The sequence below is a fragment of the Mus caroli genome, unplaced genomic scaffold, assembly GCF_978045245.1.
Source record: "Mus caroli unplaced genomic scaffold, Mus_caroli_1 scaffold_16, whole genome shotgun sequence".
Taxonomy (NCBI): Eukaryota; Metazoa; Chordata; class Mammalia; order Rodentia; family Muridae; genus Mus; species Mus caroli.
The window spans coordinates 96,288,342-96,301,190 of NW_028227271.1; positions in this window are offsets into that span (position 1 = coordinate 96,288,342).

Consider the following 12,849-nt stretch of genomic DNA (forward strand, 5'->3'; position numbering starts at 1 on the left):
ATGAGTGACAGGATATGGGCATGATAATTAGATAACATCCAAAGGAATAAGAGAAAATGCTGGCCACAAGAGTCAGGAAAACTAGAGAGCTTAGATAGTACCTGACAACTACAGAAAGCTTTTGGCTAATGATTAATGTGTTTACTGTAAAGAAGAAGGGCACTGGGTGAGGGACTGCCCCACAAAAAGATAGGAGCCCCTCTCATGACCAAACCGTTCACCTGTTCATGGCTAAAAGTGAAGAGATAGCAAAAGAGGTGCTAACACAGAAGCTGAGTCCTTGGAAGAGGCCGGTGGCCTACCTGTCAAAGCAGCTAGAAAAGAGACTGTGCTTCATATTCCCCCACCAACCAATACAAAACAAGTCAGAAAAGTTCCTGGGCATGTGGGCTTTTGCAGATTGTAGATTCCAGGTTTTGTTGAATTAAGGAGATAAACAGCCCTTCATATAGAGAAATAAAGAACAACAGGCCTTGGATGCCATTAAGACTGCCCTAATGTCATCCCCAGCTTTGGGCCTCCTAGATATGACTGAGAACAAAGGTATTGCCAAAGAGGTTCTTACTCAGAGATTGGGATGCTAGAAGAGACCTGTGGCATACTTCTAAAAAATTAGACCTTGTGGCTGTAAGATGGCCTGCTTGTCCGCACATAGTGGCTTCTGGTCAAGGACGCAGATAAATTGACTCTGAGACAAAACTTGGCACATGACCTAGAAAGTGTGGTCTGTCAGGCCCCCTGACGGATGGCTGACTAGCGCTTACACGACTCATTACCAGACTCTGTTGTTCAATTCTGATAGAGTCACTTTTGCCCCCCACAAGTCTGAACTCAGCTACCCTGCTCCCAGATCCAGACTTTCAGCAGGTTCTTGCTGAGACGCATAGGTGACATGGAGATCTGACAGACCAGTTACTAGAGAGTGCAGATGTTACCTGGTTCACAGACTGGAACAGCTATCTAGAAGAAGAGAAAAAAAAACATACTGGAGCAGTTGTGGTAGCTGGACAGGCCCTGCCAGAGGACACATCAGCTCAAAAGACTCAACATCTACATGGATAGCAGGTATGCTTTTGCCACAGCCCACGTCTATGGGACTATACATCAACAGAGGAGTCTACTGACACTGGGAAGAAAAAGAAAATAAGAACAAAGAAGAAATGCTGGCTCTACTGAGGCCCTCCACGACCCTGCCAAGGTAAACATCATCCACTGTCCTAGTCACCAGAAGAGAGATACCATGTTAGTGAAAGACCCCCGGAGGGCAGACCCTCACTCAAGCCTCGGGACAGCCGCGTACCCAAGAAGACACTGAGACCGAACTTAAGATGTAGAGAGTAAGATTTAATAAAGCAACAACAAGAAAGCACATAAAAAGCACATAAACCAGAGCTCTGGGGTCGAAACTCATACACCAGGCATGGTGTAGAGGAGAATCGACCACAACCCAAATTTTTACAGGCTTATATAGGAAAATACCAAGGGGGGAAGCGGGGCAGGGAAAGTACAAGTTTGCTTAACTGAGGGGTTTTGCCAAGGGTTTTACGTAACCAAGGGGTCGTGTCCTATATTTTGGCAATGTACCCGATCTATTGGAACATTCCGGGGTTCTTCCAGGAGGCCCTTATCTCAAAAATGTTCTTGGAACAGTCCTCAGTTAGGAGGGGTAGGACTCTGGGGCGAAGAGTTCAGGTCTTCAGTTGGGAGGGGTTGGACTCTGGGGTGAAGAGTTCAGATGGCCAGTAATTTTCCTCCTTCATTCCCCACTCCTTTTACTAAGTAATTCTAATCTTAGAATTTTAGAAGTCTATATCTCTATGCGGAGATTACTGCATTTACTCTATTTTTAACATGGGAACAAAAACAGAATAAGAAGGATTAGTAAACAGAACTAGGCAGGAGCCCTTTTAGCGAGGCTTGAGGGTCTGGGCATGATGTAGGTGCACGTAGATCAGATCTCTGGCTGGAACTGGTGAGATGTCCTTGGGGTACCCAGCTCGTTCACTGTAGCCAGTTGTGACCAGACTTCTTTCTGTACCACCTGCAAGCCTTTTAACTTAGCATACAGATTATTATTATAACAACATAGATTTAAACACATCATTTAAGACTATGATGGGCATAGGAGTCTCATAAAGGATCTCAAAAAGAGTAAAACTGAATCAAGAGGGAGTATTTCTAGTACGTTTAAATAGGGCATAGGGAAGGAACACCAAGTCTGTGCCAGTCTCCACGATTAATTTTGTTAAGGTCTGTTTTAGAGTTTTAAACTAATTTTTTTTATCTGTCCTGAGCTCTGAGGTCTGTAACACACAATGTAATTTTTATTTGACCTCTAAATACTTGGCCACACCCTGACTTACCTGGGCAACAAAGGCAGGGCCATTATCTGACACTATTGCTTTTGGCACTCTGAACCTTGGAAAATTTTTCTTTAATAATTTTCTTGATGACTATGTGAGCCGTCTCATTTTTACAGGGAAAAGCTTTTATCCATTTTGAGAACGTTCACAAAAACCAGAAGGTATTCATACACATATTTTTTCTCAGTAAAGTCTATTTTCCAGTTGATGTCAGGTCTGTCTTTTCAAGGGAGGACTAGTTTTCTTCTTTCAATTTAGTCTTCAGACTGCCAGGATTATTGCTCTTTGGGATGCCTGTTTGGCGGTTAGATCTGCCATCTGATTTCTTTTGTTCACAGCATCTTAGGTCTTTTTCTGCAGATGTCAACAGTTTTCTTTGTCTGTATATTGTTCTATACAGTGGCAAAAGCATACCTGCTGTCAGTGTAGACTTTTTTTTTGTCATTTATAGAGCTTGTATCAAAACCACAAGTTCAGCTTTCTGGGCTGAAGTCCCTTTAGGGAGGCTGCTGGCCTAGATCACTTGCTTTTTGTCCACCGCTGCACTGCTGTCCCCGCCTTCCGCTTACCTTCAACCATGAGGCTACTGCCATCCGTGTACCAGTTCAAACTTTCAGGCCAAGGCTGATCTGATCCTTCAGATCATTTCCAGTATCAGTTCCTTCTGCCAGAATGTCAGAGCAGTGATGAGTAGGTGAAGACTCAGCAGGTTAGCAGGGGAAGCGAAGGTCACTTGTTCAGTCAACAAAAAGCTCTGATAATGTGTCCATCAGTCAGGGGAACGATTGGATAATGTTTTTCAGAGCATTAGTCAGCCATCGGTCAGGGGGGCTGAACTACACTTTTAGGGCATGTGCCAAGTTTTGTCTCAGAGTCAATTTATCTGCGTCCTTGACCAGAAGCCACTATGTGCAGACAAGCAGGCCATCTTACAGTCACCAGGTCTAATTTTTACAAGTATGCCACCGGTCTTTTCTAGGGTCCCAATTTCTGAGAAAGAACCTCTTTGGCAATACCTTTGTTCTCAGTCACATCTAGGAGTCCCAAAGTTGGGGACAACATTAGGGCAGTCTCAATAGCATCTAAGGCCATCCAAGGTTGTTCTTTATTTCTTATACGAAGGGCTGTTTATCTTTTTAATTCAGCAAAACCTGGAATCCACAGTCTGCAAAGGCCCGCAGTGTCCAGGAACCTTTTAAACTTGCTTTGCACTGGTCAGTGGAGGAATATGAAACACAGTCTCTTTTTAGCTGCTTCAACAGGTAGGCCACTGGTCTCTTCTAAGGACTCAGCTTCTGTGTTAGCACCCCTTCTGCTATCTCTTTACTTTTAGCCACAAACAGGTGAAGGGTTTGGTCATGAGGGGGGCTCCTCTTCTTTTTGTTAAGACAGTCTCTCACCCAGTGCTCTTTTTTTTTTTTTTTTTTTTTTTTTTTTTTTTTTTTTTTTTTTTTTTTTGTTGCCAGGTACTAAGCTTTCTAGTTTCCCTGACTTTTGTGGCCAGCATTTCATTTCTCTTATCTTTTTTTTTTTTTTTTTAATTTTTTATTACCTCAGTCAGATTGTTGGGGCACTTTTTAGTCTCACAGAGACGAGACCCTCATCAGAGCCTGGCAGTTAGACTCGCAGGTGCTCCTTACCTTGGACAGAAGAAGCCCCAAGTGGGTGGATGTCTCCCTCACTGGAGCTTAGAACAGACTCACTGCCAGCAGCTCAGGGCGGTGCCTGAGAAGAGAAAACACGTGGGGCAGAGAAGGGAGTGCAGCTCTCACATCTGGCTGCACCAGACCACTGATATCTCAAAATGAACGCAATTTTTTCTGTTAACAAGAGACAGGATACAGGGGACAGGGGAATGAGAAGCAACCAGGGAACCTGTGGCGCAAACTCCTGGGAGTGGCAAACAAACACTGGCAGGGAGGGGGGAAGGTGACAGAGGCAGCAATTTAACCACTTGATAGACACCCGGTGCTCTCTGCACTGTCTTCCCGCATGGCTTGAGCCCTTGGAGGCGGCGGTGGGCCAGGCGGACACAAGGGAGTGTGGGCATGCACCTGTGCGCAGACTCTGGGAGGAGCCAAATGAGGGGCAACTCAACCACTTGAGACACCCCCGTGCTCCCTGCACTGTCCTTGGTGAGGGAGCAAGCAGCCAGGCAGGCACAAGGGAGTGCGGGTAGACTCTGGGGGGGGAAGCCAAAGGAGGGACGGCGGCTGTAGTCGGCCCCTCCCCAGCTGTGGCAGGCTTTATGGCCACTCTAGGGCGCCAGGTGGGACCGGCAGGCCGCCGCACTCGCCATTAGCATCTCACAACTTGCTCGCGGGGCACAGACAGCCTCTGTTGTTGCTGCTGTGCCTGCAGAACCCAGAACCTCAGCGCCACTGCTGCTATCAAAGCCCTAACTGCGCCGCCAAAGCCGGAAGTTTTTAGCCCAGCTCTGCATCCCAGAGCTCTTTTGAGCAGCCCGGGGCTCACCAGCACTGAGTTTTTGTTTTTTTTTTTTTTTTAAACCATTGCTGACAAATTCTGTCCTGACGTCAGTCCAAGTCTACAGTCGACAAAGGGTTGACACACACACATACACACACAGTCTGTCACGTGGCAAAAACCACAAACAAGCACACTCGTCTACGCCTGGACTTATACAACCAGCCAAACGCTATTTTCTGACGGGGTCGGATTCCACATCGACTCCTTTTCCTGACGGGGGTGGGATTCCACATCCACTCCCGTTCTGGCAGATTGTCCCATTTCTAGAATAATAGTAGACACAACAAGAGCGGACACGAGACTGAGACAAAAAAGAAACCAAAAACAGCGGCGACTTCGTGTCGACCACAGGCAACTTACAGAATCAGATGGCCTCTCCAAGGCCGGCCGATTTAGACCTTCCACCAAAGTGATGGTCTCTTGGCCTTCAGAGGGGTCCACCAGGCATCCCCGGTCCTCCCCTGTTCCGCCTGGGACGTCTCCCAGGGTGAGCGGACGGTGGACACCTGGACACGTCTATCATCCACCCCGCACTCCCTCCCGGAGCACAGAGCGTCTCACTGAGCACAGAGCGTCCGCAAAACCGAAACTGCGATCGCACCAGATACGGAAACAGAACACAGATACCAGACCAAGACAGGACAGAAAATCTTACCTCTGAGTGGGTCCAGGACCTCTGGGTGGTCGCGCTGTTTCCCGGCCAATGCACCAAATGAAAGACCCCCGGAGGGCAGACCCTCACTCAAGCCTCGGGACAGCCGCGTACCCAAGAAGACACTGAGACCGAACTTAAGATGTAGAGAGTAAGATTTAATAAAGCAACAACAAGAAAGCACATAAAAAGCACATAAACCAGAGCTCTGGGGTCGAAACTCATACACCAGGCATGGTGTAGAGGAGAATCGACCACAACCCAAGTTTTTACAGGCTTATATAGGAAAATACCAAGGGGGGAAGCGGGGCAGGGAAAGTACAAGTTTGCTTAACTGAGGGGTTTTGCCAAGGGTTTTACGTAACCAAGGGGTCGTGTCCTATATTTTGGCAATGTACCCGATCTATTGGAACATTCCGGGGTTGTTCCAGGAGGCCCTTATCTCAAAAATGTTCTTGGAACAGTCCTCAGTTAGGAGGGGTAGGACTCTGGGGCGAAGAGTTCAGGTCTTCAGTTGGGAGGGGTTGGACTCTGGGGTGAAGAGTTCAGGTGGCCAGTAATTTTCCTCCTTCATTAGCAAGGCGCAACAACATGACAGACTGAGTGGCATGAGCAGTTACAGCCATCGCCCTGCTGGTGCTCCTGGCAATGGAGCCCGAGTTTGCCTACACAACAGAGGACTTATCCCTTATTTCCAAAGATTCCAGTCACCAGTTCAACAAAAAATAAGAGACTGTCATACACCTCCAGAGAAAGAAAATCCTGCCACAAAGACAAGCAGAAGGTGTGCTCAAACAGATGCATCAGTGGACTCAGAGGTAAGCAAGCTCATCCAGACATTTTCCAAGCCTAAGTACCATGTACCAGGTTTAAAACACCTTGTGGAACAGGTGCTGCACAAGTGTGTGCCCTGCCAAAGAGTCAATGTCTGCCACACTATAATAGATCTAGAGAAAAGACACTGGGAAGACAGACCTGGTGTCTACTGGAAAATAGACTTTACTGAAAATATGTGTATGAATACCTTCTGGTTTTTGTAAATGTTCTCAAGATGGATAGAAGCTTTTCCCTGTAAAAATGAGACTGCTCAGATAGTCATCAAGAAGATTATTAAAGAAAATTTTTTCCAAGGTTCAGAGTGCCAGAAGCAATAGTGTCAGATAATGGCCCTGCCTTTGTTGCCCAGGTAAGTCAGGGCATGGCCAAGTATTTAGAGGTCAAATGAAAATTACATTGTGTGTACAGACCTCAGAACTCAGGACAGATAGAAACAATGAATAGAACCCTAAAAGAAACCTTGACAAAATTAACCATGGAGACTGGCATAGACTTGGTGCTCTTCCCCTTGCCCTATTTAGAACTGGAAATACTCCCTCTTGATTCAGTCTTACTCTTTTTGAGATCCTTTATGGGGCTCCCATGCCCATCACTGTCTTAAATGATGTGTTTAAACCTACATGTTGTTATAATAATGATCTGTATGCTAAGTTAAAAGGCTTACAGGTGGTGCGGAAAAAAGTCTGGTCACAACTGGCTACAGCGAACACGCCGGGTACCCCAAAGACATCTCCCCAGTTCCAGCCAGAGATCTGATCTACATACACCTACGTCATGCCCAGACCCTCAAGCCTCACTAGAAGGGTCCCTGCCTAGTTCTGGTTACTATCCCTTCTTATTCTGTTTTTGTTCCCATGTTAAAGATAGAGTAAATGCAGTACAGCTTATGGTCCTCCAGCATCAATACCAACCTATAGTTAAGATAGAAGAAGAATATGATTTCTATTCTCCACATAGAGATATAGACTTCTAAAATTCTAAGATTAGAATTATTCAGTAAAAGAAGAGGGGAATGAAAGAAAGATGAAATTTTAAGACCTGTAAGTCATATAAAGTACTCAGAAATTGCTGGCTGTTTGTGAGCCTAGAGGCTGCCTGGGGCTGAGAACAAAGAAAAACAAACCCGGGTATGCCCTGTAGTTAAAACATTCCTGGGAACAGCTTGACCATAAAGATAAAGAGGAATGTGAGGACATAACAGGGCTATCTGAACTGAGTCAACAACTCACAGAACTCTGACACCCTGACCTGCACGTATTCTTTTGCTGATGTTTGAATAAGCCAATAGTGTGTTGCTATGCTGAATTCCCCACCCCTAAGCCCTTTACCCCATAAAAACCCCTAGCTTTCAAGCCTCGGGGTCGAATCCACTGTCTCCTGCATGAGATACATTTCGACCCGGAGCTCTGCCATTAAACTGCCTCGTGTGTTTGCAGCAAGAAGGATTCTCATGTTTCTTTGGGTGTGCTCTCTCTCCCGAGACTAGAGTGGGGGTCCCCAAAAGGGGGTCTTACACGTCTACATATGGATAGTCAGTTTTTTGGTACCATTTATTGAAAAGGCTGGTTTGTTTGGTTTGGTGTTTTTTCCTAACAATGTATATTTTTTAAACCTTTGTCAAAACTCAGGAGGCTGAGGCTAAGTGGGACATTCTGCTCCTTTCCTCTACCCCAGCGGCCCATGTGTTTATTTTTGTGACTGTAGCACTCTGGTCTTGTTATGTCTCTGTAGTGAAAAGATCAGGGTGACACCTCTTTCTCTTTCTCCTCAGGATTGCTTGGGTTGAGATCTTAAATGCAAATGAATGTTTATGGGTTTTTTCTATTCTTAAGAATGTCAGGGGGCTGGTGAGATGGCTCAGTGGGTAAGAGCACTGGAATGCTCTTCCAGACTGCTCTTCCAAAGGTCCAGAGTTCAAATCCCAGCAACCACATGGTGGCTCACAACCATCCATAACAAGATCTGACTCCCTCTTCTGGAGTGTTTTCTGGAGTGTAGACAGCGACAGTGTACTTACATATAAATAAATAAATCTTTAAAAAAAAAAAAGAATGTCAGGGCCAAGAAGTGGGAGTGGGTGGGTGGGGGAGTTGGGGGGGGGAGCGTGTGGTGGACTTTTGGGATAGCATTGGAAATGTAAATGAAATAAATACCCAATAAAAAAAGAATGTCAAAATTTTGATAAGGATTGCATTGAATTTCTGGGTTACTTTCAGTAATATATAGTTGATTTCAGTCCTCAGCTCTGGAAAAGAAAAAAGAAAGAAAGAAAGAAAGTCAACTGAGCATTTTGCCGGGCGTGGTGGTACATGCCTTTAATCCCAGCACTCGGGAGGCAGAGGCAGGCAGAATTTCTGAGTTCAAGGCCAGCCTGGTCTACAAAGTGAGTTCCAGGATAACCAGGGCTATACAGAGAAACCCTGTCTCAAAAAACCAAAACAAAAAACCAACCAAACAAAAAAAGATTGCCTTGCCACAAATTAGAATCACCTGACTAGGTAGCCTTACCTGACTATATTGATTAATGGGGAAGACCCACCTGGATGGCAGACCGCACCTTCCATTAGCAGCCCACGTAAAGGCAGTGTGGCAGAAGGGGGATGGTCTCCATTTGCAATGGCGTGGCCTTCCTCTCTCCTGGAGTTGATTCATCCTGCTGCTGCCACTGCTCATTCACTAACAGCAGAACCACTGTTCCTAGGCTTCCATCCTGGAAAAACGGACCAGTGGCTCTCAGGGAGACTTCCTGGCTTCAGGCACCAGAACCGATTTCTGAGGCATCTTGCCTTGTGCACTGAGTAGCTACTGGTGATCACCTTCCCTCACCCTGTACGAACAGCTATGATGCGACTACTGACTGCTGAGGCGTTCAGCCTCAAGGACCAACCATCTACCAGGCTCTCAGCATCTCTGGTATGATTTAGCTGTTACAATTTTAAATCTGAACTAACAAATTCACACAGGTGTGTGTGTGTGCGCGTGCACACGCATGCATGTCTTCATCCCATTAACTATGTTCTTCTAGATCCTAATACAAATAATTTCCATTTCCAGAATAGTCTGCCAATTTTGTCAATGCAGCATCTTCCCATCTAGTAAATTTCTTCACATTCTTTCTTCGGTGGTTTAAAGTTTTCAGTGTTAGGTCTCTCACCTAGGTATATTTTAAGCTGTTATGAATGTGTGGTTTTTTTTTCTGTTTCTTAAGGAGCAAGTTCATTACTGATACTTTGAAAAACACACTGGTTTTGTTTTCTTTTTGCCATGTATGGTACAGGGGCCTGGAGTCTTAGCACTTGGGAGGTAAAGGCAGATGAGAGTTCAAGGCCTGCCTTGGCTGTATGCTAGCCTGTCTGAGGCTGGCTGTGGTGTTGGCATGTCTTTAGTCCCAGTACTCAGAGGCAGAGGCAGGAGAATCTCTGTGAGTTTAGAGCCAGCCTGCTCTACATGGCAAGCTCTAGGACATTTAGCAGTGGGGTGGGGATGTTGGGGGACACATAGCCTGACTCAAAAAAAATTAAAAAGGGAAAAACAGGAAAGAAAGTGGGTTGGTTGATTTTGTCAACTCAAGACAAACCTAGACACATGTGGGGAAAGAAATCCCAGTTAGGGAATTGTCTCCATCAGGCTGGCCTGTAGGGAAATCTGTGGAGAGTTGTCTTGATTGATGGTTACTGTGGGAGGGCCCAGCTCACTGGTGAGCGGAGCAGATGATCCGGGATTGTATATGAAGGTTGGGAGTTATGAGGAGCAAGCTAGTAGGCAGCGTTCCTCCATACTCTCTGCTTTACTCCTGGCCTCCGGCGGCCCCGAGTTCCACCCTGACTTCCCTTTATGACCAGCTGGAGGTGGTGATGTGAACTCAAGCCTTTTCTCCCTGGGCTGCTCTTGGTCAGTGCCTTTGCCCCGATAGAAACCTAACTTAGCACTGAAGATACAGGTAAGTTCATGTCCTGCTACTCGGCTCAAAGTGTTCACCAGAGCTTATGTCTTCTGCTGGAGTCTTGAGGGTGTTTTTGATTTGGGGTCATGTCCAACACAAACAGGGAATATTTGACTGTTTTCGTCAGGGTTCTCTAGAATCACAGAACTTCTGGGTAGTCTCTGTATAGTAAGGGAATTTGTTGATGGCTTACAGTCTGTAGTCCAACTCCCAACAATGGTCAGCAGCAGCTGTGAATGGAAGCCCAAGGATCTAGCAGTTGCTCAGTCCCACAGGCCCTTTCCTATTTGAAGCCGTTTCCCTTTGTTTACCTTGCTGCTACAGTGAAGACTGAGAACATAACTGCTTTGTTTTCCCCATTTAATATCATTGTTGGCTCTAATTTTGTCATGCACAGCTTTTTTTTTTAAGATTTATTTATTTTATGTATGTGAGCACACTGTCGCTGTCTAAAGACACACCAGAAGAGGGCACCAGATCCCATTGCAAATGGTTGGTGAGCCTCCATGTGGTTCCTGGGAATTGAACTCAGGACCTCAGGACTCAGAGCTCTTAACCACTGAGCCATCTCTCCATCCCCACCCTTTATTATTTTGAGTTATATTTTTTCTAGTTTCTTCAGGGCTTTAAAAATGTTTTAATTATATTTTAAAGTGCGCACGCGCATGTGTGTGTGTGTGTGTGTGTGTGTGTGTGTGTGTGTGTGTGTGTAAGCCAGAGGACAGCTTGCGGGAGTCAACTCTCCTTTCACTATTCAAGTCCTAGGAATCAAACTCAGGTTGTCAGGTTTGGTGGCAAGTGTCCTGCCCACTGAGCCAAGCACACAGCTCTTCTTCTGGTCTTTCAACATGGAGGCATATTGGTCTTTGTTCAGAGTCTCCTTTGCAGCTACTGGGGTGAGCATAGGGTTTCTGCACCTGAGACTATGTATGTGCTGTGGAACACTTCATTATCTACAGATGCTGAAGCATTCTCACCATGTGCCTAGAACGAAGTCAACTGGGTGATGATAACCATCACCTTTTAAAATGTGCTGCTGATGTCAGCTTGGAAATATTTCATTGCATGTATGTTCATCGGGAGATCAGGGCATAGTTTTTGCTGTTGTTGAATTCATTTTTTATTTTACGTGTGTGGGTGTTCTCCCTGCATGTTTATGTGTCTGTGTGGCCAGAAGGCAGCCTCAGATCCCTTGGAACTGTAGTTAGAGAATGTTGAGTCACTTTGTGGGTGCTTAGAACAAACCCTGGGACTTCTGCAAGGAGAGTAAATGCCACCAAACCATCTCTGCAGCCCTCGCTGGGGGCCGGTAGCTTCCTATCTGGTGTTTTGTTTTGAGATATGTTCTTTATTTACATTTCAAATGTTATCCCCTTTCCTAGTTTCCCCTCCAGAAATCCCCTATCCCCTTCCGCCTCCCCTTTCTCACAACCCACTCACTCCCGCTTCCTGACCCTGGCATTCCCCTACACTGAGGCATAGAGCCTTCACAGGACCAAGGGCCTCTCCTCCCACTGATGACCCACAAGGCCATCCTCTGCTACATATGCAGCTAGAGCCATGAGTCCCACCAAGTGTTTTCTTTGATTGGTGGTTTAATCCCTGGGAGCTCTGGGGATACTGGTTGGTTCATATTGTTGTTTCTCCTATGGGGCTGCAAACTCCTTCAGCTCCTTGGGTCCTTTCTCTAGCTCCTCCTTTGGGGACCCTGTACTCCATCCAATGGATGGTTGTGAACATCAGGACTGGCTCTGAGGAGTGCATCTCACTAGATGAGGACGCTTTGCATTCTGCTTTTGCAGGTTTGGTAGAATTTGGGAGTGAGTCTCTTGGTCCTGCTCTCCCTCCCTCAGACTCCTTGTTTTCCCATAACCCTCTTTACTCAGGACAAATCCAGTTACATTTTCTATGTCCTGTTCTAATAGAGGTAGGTCAGATGTGTCTAGTTCAGTCTTCTAGATTTTCCAGCTTTTTAGAATATAAGCTTTCGAAATATCCCCTTAAAGTCTTCTGGTGTCCATTTGTATTTGTTGTAATGTCTCCATTTATCACCTGTAGTTCAATACTTATTTAGGGTCTTGTCTTACTTTTATTTTTTGGTTACTCTGTCTAGAAGGTATTGATCATTTTTCTCTATAGCCAACTCTTGGTTTCAGTGACTATTGGATCTTATTTAATATGAGCAACTAGCTTGTGTGTTGTGGTTGAGAGTTCAGATTGTTGACATTCAGGCTATAAGTGCGATTCTCTGTAATTCTGATTGTTCTGTTCTTGCTCCTCTATTCATGTCATGGGGCGCTTGCTTCCTGAGTCCATGGTTGGCCCTTCTTAGCTCTCCTGTGTGCATCTATTCTCTCATGAAATCTCCTTGGTATTCTCATGGTACTCACTGTCTTAGGGTTACTGTTGCTGGCATGAAAAACATGACCAAGGCAACTTGGGGAGGAAAGGGTTTTGTTTATTCAACTTATACTTCCACATCACAGTTCATCACCAAAGAAAGTCAGGACAGGAACTCAAGCAGGGCAGGAACCTGGAGGCAGGAGCTGATGCAGAGGCCATGG